Source organism: Tiliqua scincoides, chromosome 1 (assembly GCF_035046505.1).
Source record: "Tiliqua scincoides isolate rTilSci1 chromosome 1, rTilSci1.hap2, whole genome shotgun sequence".
NCBI lineage: Eukaryota > Metazoa > Chordata > Lepidosauria > Squamata > Scincidae > Tiliqua > Tiliqua scincoides.
The window spans coordinates 181,249,774-181,264,555 of NC_089821.1; positions in this window are offsets into that span (position 1 = coordinate 181,249,774).

Consider the following 14,782-nt stretch of genomic DNA (forward strand, 5'->3'; position numbering starts at 1 on the left):
TACACATACCAGATTCTAGTATTCCCATCTGCCACCAGCACAAAGGAATTTGGCTAGCATTCTAAAATAACACATGGTTTTTCAAGTGTCACAAAATAACTTCAGTGAAATTAGCTGTGCTATACTTGGGAAGGAAAAAATAGAGTTTCACTTGAAATTTTGAGAAAAGGTAGTCTGTTGGCAAATGGAATCAAACAGTATTGCTACTATAGGTGATATTAAAACTCACTCTTTCAAAGTATATTCTAATCAAGTGTTTCATTTCCCAATATGCTAAGAGCTCTGCACCACACAATGTTTTCATGCATAAGAATGATGGTAATATTGACCCTGAGAACAGCAACAGTTATATGAATCTACAAAGGTTATTGTACCTCTATTGACTTATGTCTGAGATACACAAAAATCAGCAAACAGAAATGTAGGACTTTGAGAATGTGTAGCCCAAAGGAGTTTAGTTGTTGTGATGGGGGTGAAAGAGTGATAGAATTGCACTGTAAGTCCTAGTAATTCAGTATGGACTGACAGCCCAATCCTGAGCTGCCCAGAGTGTGCGGCTGTAGAGGTGCCAAAAATGGCTGCCACCGCATCCTGCACACTTCAGGCAGCCACTGCAGCTCCTCGGGAGAAGGAGACTTTCATTCCCTTCCCCCAGGTAAAGAGAGTAGCCCCACAATGGGGCTACTTGATTCACCACCAACAAAAAGGTTGGCGTTGAATCAAGTGCCTCCATGTCAGGCAGTGAGCCCAACATGGAAGCTGTGGATCTGGTACAGCATTGCTCAACTGATCCCGCCTCCCATCCTCCCCACTCCCTCCCCCGACACGCCTTTCCTGCCATCTCCCCAACTCCCGCCTCTCTGGCTTGCCTCCTCCCCACCCTCTCCCCACCTCTCCCCTCCCCAGAACACCTCCTCCCCGCCTCCCTCCATGACTCGCTTACCTCTCCGCTGCTCAGTGGTCCCCATGGCCACTGAGCAGTGGAGGTTGGGCACCCACCCGGCAGTAGCCTGACACCAGCCAGTGCTGGGTTACTTTACAGCACATTTGCAACCATGCATTTCTGGAGGTGAGGATTGTGCTCTTAGTTATGACTTTCATTGCATATAACTTATTCAGAAACTTTGCCACCAATGACAGCTTCTGTCCTAGGCAATTAGCTTCAGTGACATCCCTAACTTGGATCAAGACTATTGTGGGGCAAGGAGCTTAATGCATCTCTTCCCATTCCCAGCATTCTGGTTCAGTTCCAAATTGGCCCCCACAGATTCTTTCTGTTTTCAAAGTACACAAAACCAGACACTGAGTCTTGTTTGGCTCTTATTGTGCACCAAAAATCCACCCTTAACTCTGAGTTTATACCCAAGCACTGTACACATGAAGAGCCACGTCCTCTAATGCAGGAAGTTCACCCTCTGTCTCATTTCCCATTTGTAAAATAGAAGAGATGACTGTCTCCTTCACAGGGTTTTTGTAGGGTTGAAAGCTGAAGAGGCTTCAAAAGCAATGTGTGTTTTAATAAGAAGAGAAAGGACAGATAATAATATCGTAGTGGAACAAGAGCAAAAATACTTGTTCTGTTTTTAATATGGCAAATTATCCAGTACCAAGAGCTCCTGACACCTTCAAATCAAAAGATCAACAGGCATTGTTTTCTGGCAGCTATCTGAAAATGTGTCCCACAGCAAAGTTGTCAACATTATGCCCCAGTCTTATCCACCAGCATTAACAATGGGCCATAATTTTGTTAACTTTGTATTGAATATACAGTATTAATGTTGAAGCAGCCGCGCTGATGGACCGTGCTTTGCACCCAATGGTGGTAGGGAGATGAATGAACAGTCAGCAGAGGTAAGTAAACACATTTTTTTACTTACCCCCTGGTAGGCTGCTCAATTGCCTAGTCAGCTGAATTTAGCTGTATAGCTGGGAGATCTGAGTAGCCCCATAAGGTAGACTGGGCATTACTCTGGTAAGGGGAAAAGTAAAGCACAGATTAGGATTGGACTGACAATCACATGACACAACATAAATGGTCAAATGGGCACAGTGGGCTGATACAAATTAGCAGACTAGTTTAATGTCATGCTTATAGTCATTAATTAGCACCAGTGTTTATAACTTCAGACTGTTAGTTGCCTCTGGCAATGGACTAAAACATTCTAGACCTGTCAGAAAAGTGATCAGAATAATCGCTGATGCGCTGAAATTCCTCTACGAACCACCTTCTGTACAGAATGACTAACTTGACACAGTTCTGGCCGCGCGGTTTTATTAATATGTACTGTGCAGAGGGCCACACACATCCCAAAACCTTGATGGGGGTGTGGAGGGGTTAGTATGTTTGCCTTCTCATGAGTAAATGTGCACGTGTGGCTCAGTTCCACTTTCCATAGAGCTCAATACATTTTCCTTGTCAGCTTGGGAGGGGACCTGTTTCTGGAGTGTTTGGGGTAGCCTGTGTTCATCAGACTAATCTGGTGAAATTGCATTTCTTTCTGCCTGCCCTTCTAGATCTAAGGCACATTCACCTACCCGTGAGTAAACACACATGTGTGGCTTAGTTTCACTTTTCATAGGGCTCAATACATTTTCCTTGTCAGCTATTGGCTTGTCAGTTTCTGACCCACCAAAAATCTGGTTGGGACCCACAGTTTGAGAACTACTGGTGTAGAGAGTCATATCAACATATTGCACAGCATACCAACATGCTTTATCAGGCTTTTCTTATTCATCTTTATGAAGAGAAACCATGATTTGAACCTACTCTTCATAGTCCTAACATCTTGTTTAAACATCAGTTCAGTGACATATTTTCCGTCGGCTTGAGCAGTAGATTAAAATCTTGCAAAGATTCTGTGGGCTGAGAAGTTTAAACTCTGAGACAGTTCCAATTCCAACATAATTTCAAGATCTGTCATATGCAAGATGCTTAATATAATTCACTAAAACAAAACCCCAAAACAAAGCTTCTAAAAATACCAACCCAGCAACAAAGAAACAAGCAACATAGCTTCATCTTCCAGAGCAATGCAGACATGTTTAGGCTGTCAGAAGGACAGGAATATACCACAAATATTGGATAATTAAACAGTAATTGCCATTCAGGAATTTGCTGCTGCTATCTAGTGTTTAGGTCTACAACACTTCACCAATAAATATTTTCTGTTCCCTTATAATTTGAAAGAAGAGGCCGAGTTTGACTGGGGGATAAAAACCATTAATCTTCTACTGTGCATCTGAGTTATAAACTGTCAGGAAGAAGTTTTCAGAACAATATATTTTTTAAATTAATTTCCCTTCATGACACAGCGGAACACTCCAGAATTTTAGTGCAAGAAAGATATGTCTAAATATTCACTTTGGTGAATAAAAACACAAATGGGCAGCTGAGAAAATAGAAAGATGGAGAAACTCTTGGGGGGGGAGAGAGAGAGAGAGAGAGAGAGAGAGGGAGAGGGAGAGGGAGAGGGATAGTCCTAAGATTCTTTGACAAAGTCTGTAAAAACTTGATTGATCCAGCACAATAAACCTGGTTTGCAGAGACATAACACACCATATAGCATGGCCTGGCCTATGCCACAAGAAGCGGGCTGATGGATCTGCATGCCAGTGCCCTCCTGACAAACGCTGGCACAGGTAAGTCAGCATGGGAAGTGGATGGGAGGTGAGAATGGGTGGCATGGGGCAGGGGAGGAACAGGAAGAACCCAGTGAAGGTTTATTCTGGAGGTAAGCAAACAAATATTCCCTTACCTCAAGAAAGCCTTCACTGCTTCAAACTCAGGTCAAATTTAGCAGTGTCTGACAGTTCTGGGATCATTGACATGGATGAATGATGCAGACGATCCTCAGAGTGCCTCAAAATTAGACTACCAGTAACTACAAAACTGAACTTTTCCAAAAAAGACACAGTTAAAGAAATATTGATAAGTAAAAGGTATGTTTACTTTCAATTACTTCACTTAAAACAGGGGTGCCCAAATTTTTTGGCATGAGGGGCTGCATCGCGTATCTGACACACTGTCGAAGGCCGGAAAATAAATAAGTTATAAATATATGGAGAAACGATGTGCTGAGAGTTTGATTAAATATAATAAGTGGGTGGGGGTGGAAGGAGGGGGGAGCAGTGGGCAAAATTGATTTGCACAGGAAAAGGGGGGGAATAGATTTGAAAAAGCGTCAAGCAACCTACAACGCAAATCCCAAACTTTTTTTGTCTCAGTTTCTGCTCCATTTTAATTTTAACTAACATTATATTTATATTTATGTTCCAGGTCTCTCAGCATCAGTATATACAGATCCAGCCTATTTATACACAAATTTTTTATACACGGATTTGACTCAACACTAATGGCCCCTGCAAATGAGAAGGAATGTGCTGATCCCTGGAGAAGGGCAAAAATGCATCCCTTTAAAATCAGTTTAAAAAACTGAATAGTCCTTTAGCAATAGCCTCCTTAATGAGAGAGAGGGGGGAGCAGCTGGCTGACAATCCATCAATCCTTCTCTCTCCAGCAGACCCCTCCCTTCCCCCTGAGCACTTGAAAGAAAGGTGATCACTTTGCATTGGTGAAGGGAGGGACTGAGTGAAATGGAGGACTGGTTGATGAATTATCTTCTTAATGACTCTCATCTTACATCACAAAAGTCAGCAAGGCTGTTTTTAAATCACCGGAGCAAAGAAACTTTGTTTTTTAAATTGATTAGCTATAGTGTGTTTTTTGCCATCCACATGAGTTCTTGGATTGGAACCCACACAAATAATGAGGTTCAACCTATATCTCATTTAGCCACTAGAGAGGCTGAATATAATGCAATGTAACAGAATAATTTCTTTCCATTCCTTGCATCACATTTGGCACCTCTAGTGGCTGAATGCAGTATATACCCGCAAGTGCTTATTTTTAGCCTTGAGAGTCTGGAGAACCTCAGGGGCCAGATCAAATCCTCCAGAAGGCTGGATTTGGCCCCTGGGCCAAGGGTTTGGACACCCCTGACTTGGAAGATTAGTTACAGAGCCTAAGGACCCAAATTGGACACAGACCCAATTGGGCACCGGTTGACCAATTGGGCACAGACCTAAACTGGGCACCGGTTGACTTGTGGTATATCCAGTGTAGGGCTGGGGCTAGCTGTGGCACAATCTGGGGCAAAGGGAATCACTTCCCCTTAATCCATGTTGCATGGCAGCAGCTTGAATGGGGCTACTTGACTCTGCATCACATAAAGAGCAGCCCAGTAATAGGCCGGGCCACTTGGCGGGGGGTGGGGTTTAGGATCCAGCCTAAATGCTGGATCCTGGCAACACCCCCCTCCCGGGCCTGACTCACCCTGAAATTTAGACCCCATAAGTGCCTGGCCTACCTAAGAACCTAAACTGGGCACAGACCCAATGGCTAGGAGTTGGGATAGAAGGGCCAGCAGCGGTAAAAACAAAGTGAGGACCAGGTGCGTAGGGTGGGTGTACCAGGGTGGAAGGATTGTGGCAGAATGGGGGAGGGCCAGGTACATACAGGAGGCAGCCTGAGCAGCCCTCCAGAGCTAACTGTCACACCCATTTGTCTCCTCAGACTTGAGCTGGTGCAGGACTAAGGAGACCCATTGGTGGTTCAGGGGATTCAGAGGGGTGAGTGAAAATAGTTTTCTTTTCCCTTCCCAAGCTTCCTGATTGGCACCCAACCACAGCATGCTGCGCAGCCTATTTTGATATAGTTGCATGATATGGCAGGGGAAGGGATAGAATTGGACCCAAAAACCCATCTATCATTGATTTACTTCTAGCAAAAGTCAAAGAGAGCTCTTTCATTCACTGCAGAGAAACAGACCACAGTGTGCCACCAGGTGTACACACTATGGGAGCCATACCCAATTCTTTCCCCTTACAATTGTATCTGTATGATTCACATATATTCAGACTACTCTTGGTCACTTTACGTTTTAATGAAATCTTAGATATACACCTAAAAATGTAATATGTGAAGAGGCCTTGACATTACCAATATGGAGTGACCTTTATTATCTCAAAGGTTCTTGTTATCTGTTGCTTTTTGACAAAAATATGGTCTGAGTTCACAGTGGCTGAAATGGAATGGAGATGTCAAACACAATAAACATATAGTGCAAAAGTTGTCATGCTCTCACAAAGAAAAATAAAGCATGCGTAAGGACAGAACCACTACTTTGCTGGATCAGGCTAAAGGTCTATAGGGCTACCTCAGACCAACAGAATGCTGTTTTCAACAGCAGTCATCCAGATGCCTCTGAAAGCTTCATTTGATATGGACAATGTAAAACAGAAGCTTTTTCAGATTCTGGTTTACATTCGAAGAGAAGAACCTGAAACAGATGGCATGTGTTTCAAGTTGAATGTTAATTTATCCAGTGTTTTAGCGTATATTTGAACAATATTCTGACAAAGGCAATAGCATCAAGGCCAATTTCTAATAACACCAAACTCTCACTCAGTTGCTAGCAGTAGCACAGGATAGCATTTGTACTTTGACCTTCCCTTGTGATACTGTTTTGAGCAGGTAATAATGAGTCTCTGATGGAAACTGTCCCTGACTCCTAGTTCATTCTATTTCAGTACAAGTGTGGCAATAAAATAAGAGGTGAAGCAGATAATATATTCCTATTGTTCCCAGTCTTTTGTTCTCTGTTCTGCACTTACCAAATGGGAAGAACAACATTTCAAGCAAATCAGCGTTTCCTGACCTCAACAGCATTTATAGGCTGTGTTGAGAAAATGTTATTCTCTATGAAAATTACAGAAAAAGGTCACCATTCCTAGAAAGCGCTCTGATTTGTTGTTCCAATTACATTGCCTAATATTTATTTATTTAAGCCCATTTTTAGCTCACTTTTCATTAAAAATCCCAAGGCGTCTAACAGTCAAATGTAAAAACAAAGAAAGAATTTAAAAATGAAAAACAAATTAATAAATCTATTGAAACAGTAAAACAAACCAAACCACCAAAACAGACAGAAACCACTCCTAGGACACAGAGTAATAAACTGGTAAAACTCAGAAGACAATAACCCTGGTCAGAAATGATTATCATGAGAACATTACTAGTAGTACTACTATTTATAAACTGCTTTTCAACAAAAAGTAGTTCACAAAATGGTTTACATTGTAGAATAAATCATTCAATTGTTCCCTGTCCCCAAATGGCTCACAGTCTAAAAAGAGATGCAGAAGAGACACCTGCAACAACCACTGAAAAATATGCCGTGCTAGGATGAAGAGGAACAGTTGCTCTCCCCCTGCTAAATATTATTAACAGTATTTATTATTATTATTAACAGTATTTATATACCGCTTTTCAACTAAAAGTTCACAAAGCGGTTTACAGAGAAAAATCAACTAACTAAATGGCTCCCTGTCCCAAAAGGGCTCACAATCTAAAAAGATGCAAATGAATACTAGCAGACAGCCACTAGAACAGACAGTGCTGGGGTGAGGTGGGCCAGTTACTCTCCCCCTGCTAAAAAAAGGAGCACCCACTTGAAAAAGTGCCTCTTACCCAATTAGCAGGATCAGGATCAGATAGTCCTGTTCAGAAATGACAATCACACAGACATCATTTAATGATTAAATCATTTAATCACACAGACATCAATTAAATATAAGAGCATACCACTTTGAAAAGTGCTGCTTTGCCTAGTTTGTACAGGTAAAACAATTGGACATCCTTTCCATGAATGGGGAGGCCGGCTGAGAGCCTTTCCATGAATGGGATGGGCTGAGAAGCGCCACTCTATGCCCATGGACTTCTATAGCTCCATATTTACCCATCTGTATACATATGTACAAGTATGTGCGAATACTGTATTCAGGAATACATTTTCCTTGTGATAAGGAGCATTTGAGCACTCAGCATTTCCAACAGCATTGCCAGTATAAACAAATGCTGTACCAGTGGAGCATGGTGGGGCAGGACACTGTGGAGCAGGACATTGTGGTGGCAAGGCTTAGCAGCACATTCTCAGGTTCCCCCCTCCATTGCGCGAATGATGTCTGTGTGATTGTCATTTCTGAACAGGACTATCTGATCCTGAATCTCTGGGATGCTTTTAGGTGTCTTCCAAGGCAGCTCAAGTAGCAGCTCAGGTAATCAGAGCACCCCCTGATTCCACTATTCCATTGATCCACAATCGTTTCTGATCTGTGTGAGGGTTTTTTGGTTGCTGCTGTGCCTCCTAGTTAACCAATTAGTAGACTCCTTGCTCTGTTTCTGGTAGCAACCTGTATAGCTTTAGAATCTATGGAATCATGACTTTCTTCCCACCTATTTATAACAAACATGCTTGCACAGCATGTTACTTTTCTGTTGGTTCCCTGCCCTCCTCTGGTAAATTCCAATTCCAAGCAGAGTGCAAAAGAGGGTGTCTGCGCAACAATTGGAATTCAACATATCAGGAGTGTTAGCAAGATTTATTATTGTCACACCATCAATGTGCAGAACCTTTACAAGGAATGAAAAGACAAGTCCTTGCTCTAGGTGTCTCGATATTGACACAGGACGGAGAATGGGTGGGGAGAGGGAAGAGGTCAGAGGCAGTGATCAAAAGGCGAAGCATCTGTGATTGTTTCAGTTACACGCACTTGAACTCAGTTACAATAAGGAGCAGTGATGAGGTCCAGGCCCAGGGGAGGCACAGCCACATGCATACACACTCACTCTGTCTCTCTCAGTACCTTCTTTGACAAACACACACTGTCTCTCCCCTCCAGAAATAAATTTTAAAAACTCACCTTCCCTCACTCAGAGCTAAGGAAAGCTCAGCCACATGCCCCCTGAGGCAACCAAAAAGCTGCCTCTGCTGGTGCTTTAGAGAGCCAGTCCACTGCACAAGCTCCTGTCCTTTTTCATTGCTTTTTTTCTTAACAGAACAGAGTCAACTCTTCCGGCAGTCTCCTCAGATCTTGCTGATGCAGGTGTCCTGTATTTTTTTGATTGAAAGCCAGCCTCCCTACTATTTAAAAAAAATGGAAACCAGCAATGTTTACCACCTAACCTGCTGGAGGCAATTCTGCTTGCTGCCTTTCCCAGAGACTGCTGACACAGGCACCTGCCTGCTTTTTCATTGGAAGCCAGCTGTGAGGGCAGCAAATCAACTGCTGGTTGCTTCCCTATGTATTGTAATGGGTGTGTGTGTGCTGCTTAACTCACTGCTCAAAAAGAAAGGAGCAGAGCAGAAAGGCAAGGAACTTTTTCTTGTTACATGTTGGATCCTTGGGCTTTGTTTTTTTACTTGTTGGATCTGGTGAGGCTTTGCCTCCCCTGCCTCCACATCACTGGTAAGGAAGAGAACTAAGAGCCAGATCCTGAGCTATGTGCGCCAGCTTACTGCTGGTGTGCACTGTCGCTAGTGTGCCCCCTAACGCTGGGCGAGTGCCCATTTAGCAGCAGGCGGTCGCACGGACTGCTAAGGAGCAGAGAGGAAAGTGGGGACGTGGGGGGAGGTGGGGAGGAGGCGTTGCATGGAGGGGGAGGGGGGAGGAAGTAAGATTCTTCTATTCTCATGTGCTCTTCTTGAGAACAGAATAATTTATTCCCTCCAGAGTAAGGGAATTAGAGGACAGGTCCTCTCATGGATTGAGAACTGGTTGGAGGCCAGGAAGCAGAGAGTGGGTGTCAATGGGCAATTTTCACAATGGAGAGAGGTAAAAAGTGGTGTGCCCCAAGGATCTGTCCTGGGACCGGTGCCTTCAACCTCTTCATAAATGACCTGGAGACAGGGGTGAGCAGTGAGGTGGCAAAGTTTGCAGACGACACCAAACTTCTCCGAGTGGTGAAGACCAGAAGTGATTGTGAGGAGCTCCAGAAGGATCTCTCCAGACTGGCAGAATGGGCAGCAAAATGGCAGATGCGTTTCAATGTCAGTAAGTGTAAATAATAATAATAATAACTTTATTTTTACCCCGCCTTTCTCCCCAAAGGGACTCAAGGCGGCTTACAACATATTAAAATCATAATTTAAAAACAAATAAAAACATATTAACACATCATAAAAAACAGCAGTCAGAATAAAAACTAGGTAAAAAGAGCATAGAGCAGCAGCAAGTCATAAAAGAATCAGGCCTGTAAAAATATTAAAAGATGTTAAAAAGATGTTAAAAGGCCGAGAACTCAGAAGGCTTGTTTAAACAGAAGGGTCTTCAGGCCTCGCCGAAAGGTCTCAAGAGAGGGAGCCATTCTTAAGTTAATGGGAAGGGAATTCCATGACATTGGTGCCACTACTGAGAAGGCCCTATTTCTTGCAGCTGCCCCACGTACCTCCCTAGGCGGCGGCACTTGTAAAAAGGCCTTCTCTGATGACCTAAGAGGACGAGCTGGATTGTACGGGAGTAGGCGATCTCTAAGATACCCTGGTCCAGAGCAGTATAGGGCTTTAAAGGTCAATACCAGCACCTTGAATTGGGCCCGGAAACGAATGGGCAGCCAATGCAGCCGCTGGAGAAGCGGACTGACAGAGTCGAACCACCTACCTCCAGTAACCACATGGGCCGCCACATTCTGCACTAGTTGCAGTTTCCGAACCGTCTTCAAGGGCAGCCCCACATAGAGCGCATTACAGTAATCTAATCTCAATGTCACCGAGGCATGGATCACCGTGGCCAGGTCAGCACGATCCAAGTACGGTCGCAGCTGGCGCACCAACCGAAGCTGAGCGAAGGCCCCCCTAGCCACAGCCGCCACCTGGGAATCCAGGAGCAACTGCAAGTCCAGGTGGACCCCCAAGCTGCGGACCTGCTCCTTCAGAGTCATGCACATTGGGGCAAAAAATCAAAACTTCACATATAGGCTGATGGGTTCTGAGCTGTCTGTGACAGATCAGGAGAGAGATCTTGGGGTGATGGTGGACAGGTTGATGAAAGTGTCAACCCAATGTGCAGCGGCAGTGAAGAAGGCCAATTCTATGCTTGGGATCATTAGGAAAGGTATTGAGAACAAAACGGCTGATATTATAATGCCGTTGTACAAATCGATGGTAAAGCCACACCTGGAGTATTGTGTCCAGTTCTGGTCACCGCATCTCAAAAAAGACATAGTGGAAATGGAAAAGGTGCAAAAGAGAGCGACTAAGATGATTTCGGGGCTGGGGCACCTTCCTTATGAGGAAAGGTTACGGCGTTTGGGCCTCTTCAGCCTAGAAAAGAGACGCCTGAGGGGGGACATGATTGAGACATACAAAATTATGCAGGGGATGGACAGAATGGATAGGGAGATGCTCTTTACACTCTCACATAACACCAGAACCAGGAGACATCCACTAAAATTGAGTGTTGGGAGAGTTAGAACAGACAAGAGAAAATATTTCTTTACTCAGCGTGTGGTTGGTCTGTGGAACTCCTTGCCACAGGATGTGGTGACGGCGTCTTTAAAAGGGGATTGGACAAGTTTCTGGAAGAAAAATCCATTACGGGGTACAAGCCATGAGGTGTATGCGCAACCTCCTGATTTTAGAAATGGGTTATGTCAGAATGCCAGATGCAAGGGAGGGCACCAGAATGAGGTCTCTTGTTATCTGGTTAAATATGTTAAATATGTTAAATTGTTAAATATGCTCTCTGGGGCATTTGGTGGGCTGCTGTGAGATACAGGAAGCTGGACTAGATGGGCCTATGGCCTGATCCAGTGGGGCTGTTCTTATGTTCTTATCCACAGAAAATTAGAAGATACTTTTGCCTCTGAGGAAAAGCTATTGGTTCAAAATTTGCTAGGCACAGTAATGGGGCTCTGGAATGTCTTATAAAATAAACAGTTAAAAAAGCACAACACATTTAGGAGTCACCTTCTATTTCTCCAGACTCATCCACCCTTTCTCACCATGCGTATATTTTGAGCAGAGCCCTAACGAGGGCCTTTGATTTGATCTGTCACAAAATATTGAGACACATCCTTTCAGTTGGGTCTACTCGTATAACACACATAGGCTCTAATTCATATTATTTTTTTCCCCAGCCCACAGGTGTACACATTTGGTCCCTGTTATGTATATGCAACATTGGGCAGAAAAGGCTTAAACATCCTATTCCCTCTCCCCACCACCAAAACTAGTGTTCTGATGGCAGAGCGCACTTTACAGCTGTTGTGAATGCAGCACATGGAGCTGCATGCTTCTGGAACACTAGTGCATAGGCAAGAATGGCCCTGCGCATGGTGGTGGGACACAGAGTCCCTGACAACGAAGGCAGGTCAGTGGGGAGGGCGAAATGGGGTGGAATAAGGGAGGGTGGAACTGGGAGGAACATGAGAAGGGCTGGGGGCATGATGGAGGCAGGAGGCGGTGGCACCTGGCATGGGCGACTTGTGGCAGATGCTGTCTCCTCCAACTGTAGCCAGCATTTCTCCTTTCTCTCTTAGACTTGCACCTACCTAAAGTGCTAGATCAGGTCCAAGGAGGACGACTGATGAATGGGAGGATTATGTGGAGGTAAAGGAAAGTATTTATCCTTATTTCCCAAGCCTCCCAATTTGCCCCATCCAGATACAACGCAACCTTCCTTGCTGTGGCTACATGGGGGGGGGGGGGGAGAGGAAGGATAGACTTCTGCTGTTAGTGCACATAATCTGAAAGCTTGTTTCTGCACTTCTCTGCTCTGCCTATAAAAATGACATGTCTGTATGAAATCACTGCATAACTAAATATGAAAAATTTCATGTTTCTCTGAATATTTCAATGTTTATTAATTTTGGCGTGAGGATTCCAAAATTTTTTTTGGCATAGCACCAATAGTTTAGTCACAATTTACACTATGCAGTTGTGTAACATGACATGTATTACAATACATTAGACCAGGGTTTCCCAAAATGTGGGTCACGACCCACTAGTGGGTCATGAGCCCATGTGTAGTGGGTTGCAGCTGGGAATTCCTACCCACACTTGCTGGTGTTTGGCTCCAAATTGAAGCCATTCTGGACAGGGGTCAATGGGATGGCCTCACTGGAGGCCCCGGAGACCTTTTACAGGTTGTGCCAGACCAGAGACCCACGGGTCTCAAAAACACACACAGAAGCCTCCAGAAGTGACTTCTGGCTTTTGGAGGCAACTTACAGTTTGCCTTCAAGGACCAGAAGTCACTTCCAGAGACTTCGGCAGGCTACTCTGAAGCCTGCAGAAGCCACTAGGTGGGTCACTGGCCCGGAGCTACCTGGAAGAGGCTTCTAGAGCCTTCGCCACCATCACCAGGAGCATCATGTTGGACAAGGTGTGTTGTGGAGTGGCAAAAATGGAGAACTGCTGCATTAGGCAATAGCATAGATAAAATTTAAGATAATTTAAAAAAGTTTTAATGATGCAAAAACAGAAAGATGACCACTGGAATCAGCGGCTCTGAATTGTATAAGAAAAATTAAAAATTCAGCATAAACAATTTTCGTGTTACCAAGTATCATGGTTCTGTTTTACTCCTGATTCCCAGACAGGCTCAGGAAATGACAGGCAGAAATAAAAAGAGTTTTCTGTGAAGGGCAGTTTATATTTCTACTATAAAATTGCTGTGAGTCTTTCCTTTCCACAGAAGCCTGTGTCCTGTGTGTGAGTTTGTGAAAGTTCAAAATGTAGCTGGCAAAGAGCCAAGCTCTACCAAAAGTAACTCAAATAATAAATAGTGTTATAATTCAAAGCCCTGCTAAGTTCATCTTTTTTCTATGACAAAATGTTTACTTTTATGCTGAGGGAATTTCCCCCTCTTTTTGCCCAAGGCATATTCTACACTTTTGAGATTCTGTCATACATTTTCTCATTATGTGAGGGTTTTAACTATTCTTTCACCTAAATTATGTTACTCCTATTAAACTGCAAGTACAGCTATCACCATTTCTTGCTATTTTAAGGAAATGTGTGTGTAGTGCCTCTGTAAGCTTTGTAAAACATTTTATGTGTACCTTGTATACTAACTATGGGCAGGAAAAACTTGCTGACTGCTTGCTGAGTTTCCTGATGTACTCCTTGTCTTTAATTTTAGTTGACATTTTGACCAATTCACTCTTTAAATCTTTGGCAAGGCAGCAACTTAAACCAGATCAGCAGCACCATTACCAAATCTTTCACAGTGGCAGAAATTCAATGCTCAGGAATTGAATTTCTAAATTCTATTTCTTTCTTGAGAAGAGAGAGAAAGGCATTGGGACACGGTTGACGTCTTAATTCCTTCTTCAATTTCCACTCACATATTATGTTTTAATATCTATCTTTCTTGCCCATTCATTGGATCGATTCATATATGCCTGCATATAATTTAACTTCCCAGCACTTGAGCTCAATGTATAGACAGATTGCACTGAAAAAATATTGTATGGTGCTTATTTCCCAATGTGGCTCCTTTGAGTTTTTCTCCTGTTGAATTCCTGAAAACCATCAAAAGCCCTGACTGGCCCCAGCCCTCCATTATCTTCTACTGTACTTTCCTCCCCAAATGAAAACAAAAAAAAGTTCACCTATGGAGGGGAACAGAGTAGCAGATGGAGGGCAGACTTGATAGACAAATGGTCCATCCAGTAGCCAATGACACAGAGTGTGCTTTCCTGTGAACATAATGAATCTTGTAGATCTTGAGACTTCTTTTCTTGGAGAATCGTAGGCAATTGAGGAAAGTGCAGTATGAGCAAATGACTAGCTGAACTGAGATGGGTGCCTAGTCAAGGTGGGCTGTCTCTGTGTCAGTGACCTTCCTGGCAATTTGAGCAGAATCTTTGCTTTCATAGTTGAGCACCATTGCTTTGAATTCTCACTCCATCCCTTACTCAAACACTACTACGGTGGCAAAG